This window comes from Sminthopsis crassicaudata, chromosome 4, assembly GCF_048593235.1.
Source record: "Sminthopsis crassicaudata isolate SCR6 chromosome 4, ASM4859323v1, whole genome shotgun sequence".
NCBI lineage: Eukaryota > Metazoa > Chordata > Mammalia > Dasyuromorphia > Dasyuridae > Sminthopsis > Sminthopsis crassicaudata.
The window spans coordinates 184,267,937-184,280,440 of NC_133620.1; the positions used below are offsets into that span (position 1 = coordinate 184,267,937).

Genomic DNA, 12,504 nt, shown 5'->3' on the forward strand with positions numbered 1-12,504 from the left:
AACCATTGACAGCTTCTGTGTGGAGAGAGAGCAGACTTCAAATGCTGAGGAGACTAGGAACAGAATGTCCCCAGATGTATCCCCTGGGAGGGATATAAGCTGCTCCTCAATACAAAAGAACCTCATAGAGGAAATCAAAAAGGCTCTCACAAGAGAGCTGGAAGAGAAATGGGAAAAGGAAAGGGAAGCTTGGCAAGAGAGCCTGGAGAAGTCATCCCATGCATTCAAAGATAGAATGGATAAAGAAATCAAATCATTGAGAAACAAGATTAGTGAGCTGGAAAAGGTAAACAACTCCAAGGAAAACAGGATTAGTGAGCTGGAAAAGGTAAACAACTCCAAGGAAAACAGGATTAGAGAGCTGGAAAAAGAAATCAGCTCTCAAAAAAATAAAATGGATAAAATGGAAAAAAATTCCATAGAAGATAAAAACTCAATTGGACAATTACAAAGAGATATAAAAAAAGTGAGTGAAGAAAATACATCATTGAAAATTAGACTGGAACAAGTAGAAATGAATGACTCAAGGAGAAACCAAGAGGTAGTCAAGCAAAACCAGAGAAATGAAACAATTGAAAAGACTGTCAAGTACCTTACCAGAAAGACAACAGACCTGGAAAACAGATCCAGGAGAGACAATTTGAGAATAATCGGACTCCCTGAAAAATGGGAGGAAAAAAAGAGCTTGGACACCATTTTCGAGGAAATTATCAAAGAGAACTGCCCAGACGTTTTGGAAACAGAGGGTAAAATAGACATTGAGAAAATTCATCGATCACCTACTGAAAGGGACCCTAAAATCAAAACGCCAAGAAATATAGTGGCCAAGTTCAAGAACCATCAGACAAAGGAAAAGATATTGGAAGCTGCTAGAAAAAAACAATTCAGATATGGAGGATCCACAATAAGGATAACACAGGATCTAGCAGCATCCACATTAAAAGAACGCAGGGCCTGGAACATGATATTCCGAAAGGCTAAGGAACTTGGTATGAAGCCAAGAATAACTTACCCAGCAAGAATGAGCATCGTTTTCCAGGGAAGAAGATGGACATTTAACGAAATAAATGAATTCCATCTATTTTTGATGAAAAAACCAGACCTACATAAGAGGTTTGATCTTCAAATACAGAACTCAAGAGACTTCTAAAAAAGGTAAAAAGAAATCTTGAGAACTATACTTCTGTCAAAAAATATGTAAAGAACATATGTACAATTTGTCTTAGAAACTAGAGGTGGAAAGGAGATTATATCATAAAAAAGTATAAAGTGGTGGTACTACATCTCATGAAGAGGCAAAGGTAACCTATTATATCTGAGAGAAAGAAAGGAGGGAGATGAACATAGCGTGTATCAATAGACATATTCGATTTATGGTGAAACTTCTTCCACTTCATTGAAAAGTGAAAGGGAAGGAGTAAGCTAAGGGGAAGGGAATACAGTAATTTCGAGGAAAAGGGGTAAAATAAGGGGAGGATCTTTAAGGTGGGGGAGGGATCCTAAAAAGGGAGGGCTGTGAAAATCAAGTGGTGTTTACCAGTTTAATACTGTATAGGAGGGTAAAAGGGAAGGAAAGGGGAAAAGCATAAGCAGGGGTTAATAGGATGGCAAGCAATATAGAATTAGTCCTTCTAACCATAAATGTGAATGGGGCAAACTGCCTCATAAAGAGGAAGCAGATAGCAGACTGGATTAAAAGTCAGAATCCTACTATATGTTGTTTACAGGAAACACACCTGAAACAGGATGAGACATTCAAACTAAAAGTAAAAGGGTGGAGCAGAATCTATTATGCTTCAGGCAAAACCAAAAAAGCAGGAGTAGCCATCCTCATCTCAGATCAAGCAAAAACAAAAATTGATCTAATTAAAAGAGATAAGGAAGGGCATTATATCCTGCTAAAGGGAAGCATCAATAGTGAAGCAGTATCAATATTAAACATGTATGCACCAAGTGGTGCAGCATCTAAATTCTTAAAAGAGAAATTAAGAGAGCTGCAAGAGGAAATAGATAGCAAAACTATAATAGCGGGAGATCTCAACCTTGCACTATCAGAATTAGATAAATCAAACCACAAAATAAATAAGAAAGAAGTCAAAGAGGTAAATAGAATACTAGAAAAGTTTGATATGATAGATCTTTGGCGAAAGCTATATGGAGACAGAAAGGAATATACTTTCTTCTCAGCAGTTCATGGAACCTATACAAAAATTGATCATATACTAGGGCATAAAAACCTCAAAATCAAATGCAGTAAGGCAGAAATAGTAAATGTATCCTTTTCAGACCATAATGCAATCAAAATAACATTTAATAAAAAGCCAGGGGAAAATAGACCAAAAAATAATTGGAAACTAAATAATCTTATACTAAAGAATGATTGGGTAAAACAGCAAATCATAGACATAATTAATAACTTCACCCAAGAAAATGACAATAATGAGACATCATACCAAAATGTGTGGGATACAGCCAAAGCAGTAATTAGGGGAAGTTTTATATCTCTACAGGCCTACTTGCATAAAATAGAGAAAGAGAGGGCCAACGAATTGGGTTTACAACTAAAATTGCTAGAAAAGGAACAAATTAAAAACCCTCAGACAAACACAAAACTTGAAATTCAAAAAATAAAAGGTGAGATTAATAAAATTGAAAGTAAAAAAACTATTGAATTAATTAATAAAACTAAGAGTTGGTTTTATGAAAAAACCAACAAAATAGACAAACCCTTAGTAAACCTGATTAAAAAAAGGAAAGAGAAAAAGCAAATTGATAGTCTTGAAAATGAAAAGGGTGAACTCACCACTAATGAAGAGGAAATTAGAACAATAGTTAGGAGCTATTTCGCTCAACTTTATGCCGATAAATTCGATAACTTAAATGAAATGGAAGAATACCTTCAAAAATATAGCTTGCCCAGATTAACAGAGGAAGAAGTAAGTAGTCTAAATAGTCCCATCTCAGAAAAAGAAATAGACCAAGCTATTAACCAACTTCCTAAGAAAAAGTCCCCAGGACCAGATGGATTTACAGGTGAATTCTACCAAACATTTAAAGAACAACTAACTCCAATGCTATGTAAACTATTTGAAAAAATAGGGATTGAAGGAGTCCTACCAAATTCCTTCTATGACACAGACATGGTACTGATACCTAAACCAGGTAGATCGAAAACTGAGAAAGAAAACTATAGACCAATTTCCTTAATGAATATTGATGCTAAAATCTTAAATAAGATATTAGCAAATAGACTTCAGAAAATCATCCCCAGGATAATACACTATGACCAAGTGGGATTTATACCAGGAATGCAGGGCTGGTTTAATATTAGGAAAACTATTAGTATAATTGACCATATTAATAATCAAATTAATAAAAACCATATGATCATCTCAATAGATGCAGAAAAGGCATTTGATAAAATCCAACATCCATTCCTACTAAAAACGCTTGAGAGTATAGGAATAAATGGACTATTCCTTAAAATAATAAGGAGCATATATTTAAAACCTTCAGTAAACATCATATGTAATGGTGATAAACTAGAACCTTTCCCTGTAAGATCAGGAGTGAAACAAGGTTGCCCACTATCACCATTACTATTCAATATAGTACTAGAAACTCTAGCCTTGGCAATAAGAGCCGAGAAAGAGATCCAAGGAATTAGAGTAGGAAATGAAGAAATCAAATTGTCACTTTTCGCAGATGACATGATGGTATACTTAGAGAACCCCAAAGACTCTGCTAAAAAGCTATTAGAAATAATTCAGAATTTTAGCAAAGTCGCAGGATACAAAATAAATCCACATAAATCCTCAGGATTTTTATACATTACCAACACAATCCAACAGCAAGAGATACAAAGAGAAATTCCATTCAAAATAACAGTCGATAGTATCAAATATTTGGGAATATATCTACCAAAGGAGAGTCAGGAATTATATGAGCAAAATTACAAAACACTTGCCACAAAAATAAAGTCAGATTTAAATAATTGGAAAGACATTCAATGTTCTTGGATAGGCCGAGCGAATATAATAAAGATGACAATACTCCCCAAACTAATCTATTTATTTAGTGCTATACCAATCAGACTCCCAAGAAACTATTTTAATGACCTAGAAAAAATAACAACAAAATTCATATGGAAGAATAAAAGGTCGAGAATTGCAAGGGAACTAATGAAAAAAAAGTCAGAGGAAGGTGGTCTAAGTGTACCTGATTTAAAGCTATATTATAAAGCAACAGTCACCAAAACCATTTGGTATTGGCTAAGAAATAGACTAGTTGATCAGTGGCATAGGTTAGGTTCACAGGACAAGATAGTGAATAAAAATAGCAATCTAATCTTTGACAAACCCAAAGATCCCAAATTTTGGGATAAGAATTCATTATTTGACAAAAACTGCTGGGAAAACTGGAAATTAGTATGGCAGAAACTAGGAATGGACCCACATTTAACACCACATACTAAGATTAGATCAAAATGGGTCCAAGATTTAGGCATAAAGAATGAAATCATAAATAAATTGGAGGAACATGGGATGGTTTACCTCTCAGACTTATGGAGGAGGAAGGAGTTTGTGTCCAAGGGAGAACTAGAGACCATTATTGATCACAAAATAGAACATTTTGATTACACCAAATTAAAAAGTTTCTGCACAAACAAAACTAATGCAAACAAGATTAGAAGGGAAGTAACAAATTGGGAAAAAATTTTTACAGTTAAAGGTTCTGATAAAGGCCTCATCTCCAAAATATACAGAGAATTGACTTTAATTTATAAGAAATCAAGCCATTCTCCAATTGATAAATGGTCAAAGGATATGAACAGACAATTTTCAGATGATGAAATTAAAACTATTTCCACTCATATGAAAGAGTGTTCCAAATCACTATTGATCAGAGAAATGCAAATTAAGACAACTCTGAGGTATCATTACACACCTGTCAGATTGGCTAAGATGACAGGAACAAATAACGATGAATGTTGGAGGGGCTGTGGGAAAACTGGGACACTGATGCATTGTTGGTGGAGTTGTGAAAGAATCCAACCATTCTGGAGAGCAATCTGGAATTATGCCCAAAAAGTTATCAAAATGTGCATACCCTTTGACCCAGCCATACTACTACTGGGCTTATACCCCAAGGAACTACTAGAGAAGGGAAAGGGTCCTGTATGTGCCAAAATGTTTGTGGCAGCCCTTTTCATAGTGGCTAGAAGCTGGAAAATGAATGGATGTCCATCAATTGGAGAATGGTTGGGTAAACTATGGTATATGAATGTTATGGAATATTATTGTTCTATAAGAAATGACCAACAGGAGAAATACAGAGAGGCTTGGAGAGACTTACATCAACTGATGCTGAGTGAAACGAGCAGAACCAGAAGATCATTATACACTTCAACAATGATACTGTACGAGGATGTATGCTGATGGAAGTGGATTTCTTCAACATAGAGAAGAGCTAATCCAATTCCAACTTATTAATGATGGACAGAACCAGCTACATCCAGAAAAGGAACACTGGGAAATGAATGTAAACTGTTATTTTTACCATCTGAATCCAATTCTTCCTGTGCAACAAAAAATTCGGTTCTACACACATATATTGTATCTAGAATATACTGTAATATATTTAACATATATAAGACTGCTTGCCATCTGGGGGAGGGGGTTGGAGGAGGAAGGGAAAAAATCTGAATAGAAGTAAGTGCAAGGGATAATGTTGTAAAAAATTACCCATGCATATGTACTGTCAAAAAATGTTATAATTATAAAATAAAAAAAAAAAAAAATTTTCTTAAAAAAAATAAATAAATAAATAAATAAATAAATAAATAAAATATCCGGAATTCACCTGTTATATTTTAAATGGTTAAACACCAACTAAATTCACAAGTAAATGTTTTCAATTACTTTTTTTTGAGACTACATCTCCCTATTTCACTCATGGCTTGACCCCACTGGGAATAAACATAAAAGTTTTCACTGATTCTAATTCCAATGTAGGCTAGTTTTCCTCTCCTTAGGTAGTTTGATGGCTTCCTACTCTTAGTGTTATTGCTGCTGGACTCTGTGCAGACAATATCAGCTTTAACCCTACTGCAACTCAAACTCCTAAGCCCAAATGATCCATTAACCATAAACTCTCCTATAGCAAGGATCACAGATGTGCACCACCACATCTTCAATTGCTTTTGATAAATAAAACAAACACAGCACTATTCCTTTTCCTGGGATGATTAGAAATTATTCTCTTAATGTGAATCTCCTAAAAATGAAAGCTATATATGTTCATTATTCCCTTTTGGGAGCATTGCAATCCTTCTAGCATTTCTTTATACCTCTACTCTTTCTTTCTTCTATCTTTCCCCTTCAGGGCATCTAGGTGGTGCAGTGGATAGAGTACCAGCCTTGAATTCAGGAGGATCCGAGCTCAAATCTGGCCTCAGACACTTAACACTTCCTAGGTGTGTGACCCTGGGCAAATCACTTAACCTCAGCCTCAAAATAAATAAATAATATATATATATATATATATATATATATATATATATATATATATATATATATATATATATATATATATATATACACACATATTTTCCCCTTCAAACTCCCAATCCCTGATAAAGCTGCCTCACAACATCCTTATGAACAGATTCTGTCATGTCAATCCCCTATTCAAGATCCTTCAATGGCTATCTAATATTCATTGACTAAACTTCAAATTACTTCAGTTGACTTTGAAGGTTCTCCACTATCTGGTTTTACTCTATACTATTTAAACTCCACTTCCATAGTGATATAAACAAAGTAGATATTTAAATGTTTATATGAATGAAATTGAATCTCTCTCTGTTGGTGATAAAGATTTCTTATACCAACGAAATTACAGGCATAGACAAAAAGAAAAATAAGAGATAGCAAAGAATAGTATAGATAGTCAATAAGGAATCCAAAAAACATGGGTTTGAAGGTTTTGCCTTTGTATGTTTACCTTGTGATTCTGGGAAAGCTACTACATTTATTTTTAGAGTTCCAGAAAACTCTCTAAAACAACTTGGAGAACCACTATAGATCTGCAAAAAAAAAAAAAAAAAAAAAAAAAAAGAGTTCCTAACTGGGAGCTCTTTACATGAAAGAAATTACAGCTCCTTTTTGCCCTGACCAAGAAAGGCATCAAATTAATTAAGATAAAACAAAATAAGAATTTTTTGTATCAAACAAATTGTTGAAATCAATAGTCTAGCTTTTTTTAAACTTAAATATCTTCTAAAGGAAATAGCCTGAAAGAAGGTAATATTAATTACGATGGTCACCTATAACACATTAAAGTGTTCAGTTCCCCACCTAGCATATAGTAGGGCTTAATAAATGCTTACTGAATTATATTTAATATAATTTAAAATACCTTAAGACACATGTAGCTTAAAAGAAAACATAGGAGTGGAACCAAGTTTCAGGTAGACTGTTTCTAAAGCAAGTTAAACCAGCTTAGATTTGAACTTCCAAGAAATATAACTGTTTATTGAACTTGTGGGAGATGAATTCTGGTACAATTAACCTTAACTACAATTAAGTGGGAGAAAGCTGGAACTTTTTAGAACTTTGATACCATACCCCAAACTTATCACACTATAACCTTAGTCTGAGCACATTCTGGGATGACAGAAATAATTTTGGAAGATATTCAATATTTTCTTTTCAAAGGTTTCTTCTCTTTCTTAGAGACCTAAACTATACTCTTCAAATCATGAAATCTGAATGTAACATTATGCCAGTAATAATGATTTTAAAAGCCCTGCTCTTGTGCCTCAAATACTTAATCAGTCTAACCAATGCATCAACAGTCCCCACACTCAGACACTTCATGATTTGTCATTTAAACATGATCAGTGTGGTAGCACAAACTCTCCATTTAATATTTAAAGGAGAACCTAAATGCTTAATAAATCTTGATCTCTGATAAAGTAACATACGGAATTCAAATATACCACATTTGCTAAAGGAACTATTAAATTATTTATTTTAGTAGGCAAAGGAGGTCATAATTTGAGCTCAGGGGAGTTCAGAATCCAAAAATAGTGAGAGTTTTTGGACTAAAGATTGTTTTAGAGTCTTAAGGAATCCCCAAATAACCCATGTATTCTATAGAAAATATTTCAAAATCAGGGAAAAACTCACCAACTCAGGGGACTTTCATGAGCAATTGCTAAGATTTTATTTTTTTAAATCTTCAATATTTTCCCATTCTACCCCTCATTGCTCATGCTCTATTTGTGACTGGTGGGGAATGCTTAGTGAGGAAACTATTATGAGAATGCATATATAATTGGAAATAGATGATAGGTATTTCAATCCCAGCTCTTTCACTCCCCTATGGGACATTAAGGAAATCACTTAATTTCTTTGGGTTTCAGTTTCTTCATCTTCAAAATGTTGTGTTGGACCAGATATTTTCTAAGGTTTCTTCCTACTTTAAGTTTATGATACAATGAACTGCTTTGTAATTCATAGTCATAGAGAGTTTTGTAGGGGACACTGAGAAGTTAAATAATTTATCAAGGGTCACAAAGCCAGTATTGGTACTTTTGACTCAGGTCTTCTTGATCCTAAGGCAGATTTTCTATCTCCTATATCCTATATAATCCCCATATTTCCTTGAGATGTAAAGCATATCCAAGTGAATTAAGCCAAACCAGGAGAACACGGTACACAGCAACATGAAGTTTGTATGATGATCAACTGTGATGGTGGACAAAATGACTTTTAACAAAATGGGTTTAACAAAAATGAGGTGATTCAGGCCAATTCCAATGGACTTGGGATGGAAAGAGTCATCTGCATACAGAGAAAGAACTATGGAAACTGAATATGGATTAGAGCATAGTATTTTCACCTTTGTTGTTTGCTCATTTTTTCTTTCATTTTCAGATTTTTGTTGCACAGCATAATAAATGTGGAAATATGTTTAGAAGAATTGCACATCTTTAACCTCTATTGGATTACTTGCTGTCTAGGGCAGGGAGAAGAAGGGAAAGAAGCAGAAAAATTTGGAGCATAAGGTTTTGCAAAGGTGAATGTTTCAAAACTATCTTTGCATATATTTTGAAAAATAAAAAGCTATTATTTTAAAAAGATGTATAGAATATTTATTGTGCAAATTGTATAAATTCTAATTTAAATAAATTGTATAAATAATGAAATAATTTGGGACAGAAAAATCATGGTTACAGAATTCTTTTTCGTCCTTTCCTTTCAATCTATTTATATAACCTGCAACTCAAAGACCAGTTACATGGGACTCTCCTCAATGGTGAAGATTGATTACTCCTAAGTGGTGGAGATAGATTACTTGATGTTCTGTTTCTAAGTAAAAACAGAAGTTGGGAAAATCTTAAAAGAATAGTAAATTTGTTCTTTCACCTTTGAAAGTGAAGATGAGTATTCCAAATTTTTTTTTCAGGGAAAGATTCCCCTAAGGGAGAGAAATTGTCTGGGAAGAAGTGGACAATCTAAATGTTAGATTCAAAAGGGACAACTTAATTATGTCCTTATCCTCAGCTTACTATACTAGAGACTTTGGAAAGTTTCTCATAGTCTTCCTTGGTTGAGGCAAGGAATCACATTCCCAATGAAAGAACTTCTTGACTCTACATATTGTCTGGCATGTTCTCATCTGTATGTCTTCTCTGATTTCTCTTTATATAATTTTCTCTATATAGCTACTCTCTTGGAGGAGAGAAAAGGATGTCAGACTTTTGTACCACTCTCTAGTTTTCCCTTCTAGCAGAAATCAGTCTCCTATGGAGCAAGGTGGGCCAAAGAGCCTGACAGTCTCCCCACTTCCTTCTCGTCTTCTTCCTCTCTCCCCTATCTCTCCTCTCTTTCCCTATCCTCCCTTCCCCTATCCTTTTCTCTCTTCTCCTGTCTGCCCTTCCTCTCTTCTCCTCTCTTCTGTTCTTTTTTCTTCCCCTTCTCTTTTTCTCTCTTCTCTTCTCCTCCCTTTTCTTCTCCCTCTCCCTCTCTCTTCCATATAAAAACACATACACACATTCTTTTCTTCCCATGAGTTGTATCTAGTATCAAACACATGTGAATATATATAACCTACATAGACAGTAAAACATACATAGATGTATACACATACTTTACACACTCTGCACATTAATTGAAACGCCTAAGTCATTTTGTAAATAGTAGGAATTCAATCAATGCTTGTAGTTTATAGCTTTTTAAAATTAACTTTTCAAAAATTTGTTAGCACATTCTATTTTAATTCCTATGAGGGATGTAACCAAGTTGTGGCTGGGTTAATGTTACAGAACTAGTAAGTGATAGAGTTAGGAAGAGATCACAGAGTACTTTCTTTGTTTCACTTCTGCACCTATTTAATAAACTTATCATTGAAAGAAAATATCTGGGATGATAATGAGAGAACATTTCTTATATTCAGTAACATTTGAATAATAGCATGTGGCAGAAAATTTTAACCAACTGGAAAAAAAACAGATTTTTCCCCCCTATGACTAACTTTGAGGAACAGAAAATGAGAGAGGGAGAGGGAGAAAAAGAGGGAGGGAGGGAGGGAGGGAAGGAGAAAGAGACACAGAGAGAAAGACAGAGACAGAAAGAGGGGAGAGGTGGGAAGGGAGGGAGAGAGAGAGAGAGAGAGAGAGAGAGAGAGAGAGAGAGAGAGAGAGAGAGAGAGAGAGAGAGAGAGAGAGAGAGAGAGAGAGAGAGAGAGAGATTGGGCTGTAAGAGAAGGTTCTTTGCTCTAGAGAATGTATTCATTCTAAAATTGAGAAGAAAAATGTTTAATACTAAAGGAATAATTGATGATATAGAATGACTGTCTTTAGTAATGAAAATATAGTGCTATTTCTAGCAGGTGACAATAGCAATAATTTCATGGAGAAAATAGTCATGGATTAAGATAAGAAAAATATGCACAACTATGGAAGTCAAACATCTTTTCTCATCCTATATTTTCATGAATACTCTTAGGAAATAAATACACACAGATGCACACATACCTATATATATATATATATGTAAATATATGAACTTAACTATATGTTAGAAAGGGGGAGATCTTTCAGATTTATTTATTGCCCCATTAGCTTTCTCTTACATAACAGCAATCATAACTAAATTACTTTTAAGGTCTTTTTTTCTTTAATAACAAGCAATTATTAAGTACAGTGGTACTGCAGTATTCCTTGTTAATTGGTTCCAGAAGGCACAACAAATGGCAAAAATGTTTAGTATAAAAATATTTTTCCCATAATGAGCACATCTCTTGTTCACAGCCTAATCATCCCTCCCCACCCAATTCTCCAAAGGAACAAGTTGGGCTTCCAGTTCAAGAGAAACAAGCCAGCCCACTTCAGCCAGGCTCCTCCTTTCTTGATGTAAGACCTTTACACTCTCTCTCCATTCCAAGCTGTCCAATGGTCCTCAAGAAGGTGAGCCCTTTTGGAAAGCAAAACTTGTGATTCTGGCCTATCAAGGCTCAGGGTTCTGGCCACAGCCCAAGGCTTGGTGCTGCCAGGAATTCTGGGTGTGCCTCCATGGCCTGCCTTCTCCTGGGATCCCAATTGCTCCTGTTTCTTGCTGCTTTTTCTGCTGAAAATACTGGATTCTCTATGCCTCTTCCAGTACTACTGTTTTGGGAGCCAGTAAACTATATACTGCAGCTATATTATTCTGTAGGAAATGACCTGAAACCTACTTGCCAAGGTACAAAACCTCAGCATCATGAGCTCCAATAGTCAAGGGCAATAACAGCAGCAACAGTGCGAGGCATTATACCCAACCAACCTTACATCCCTACTGCTCAACCAAAACAACAACCATGTTTTGATGGGGGCGGTAGCCCCTTGATATTCCTTATTTGATCTCCAACTCCATTTGGGACTTGGACTTTGATGTGGTCAAACTAGTTTGGGCTATCTTAACTGGTTGGAGTTTTACAGCCCCCTATTCTAATCTGCTCAAACAGACCAAAAGCCACAGCAGGAAATTCCTTTTTGGGGAAGAGACTTCTGTCTCTACCCAAAAGATAACAAGAGAATCCTTATCTTATCTACATCACTCTCCTGAACCTCCTTACATCACTGCATCTGAATGATTGTGCTTTTGTATAAAACAGAGTCCTCAAAAAATCTATTCTTTGCAAAATTGGCCTTGTATCTTGTAGCCATTTTGCCCACTGACTCTCCCGTGTTTCTATTCTAATCAATAAAGACTTTGTTTCTACACAGCCTTGAGTAGCGAAATTCATTCACTAAAGGAGCCGCCCGTTGGGACTTTGGGAAGGAGAGAGAGATTATTAGACATCCTGAAAGGAACTGACCCATCTCGGTTTAGACCTTCAGTTTACTCCTCATCAGTTTGATAAGAGCTGAGTAAGCATCAAGTGCTGAAGCATTTTTTTTTTCCATCAAAATGCACAGAGTACCAAATTCAAAAATTTTGAAGCAGGCAAGTAGTC

The 12,504-nt window shown here is 35.2% G+C and overlaps 1 protein-coding gene across 1 annotated transcript in view; it reads right to left on the reverse strand.

Moving 5' to 3' along the window:
• SLC35F1 (solute carrier family 35 member F1) overlaps positions 1-12,504 on the reverse strand; it is a 540,470-nt gene that overhangs the window by 356,499 nt on the left and 171,467 nt on the right. The gene's annotated exons all lie outside the window — the stretch shown is intronic.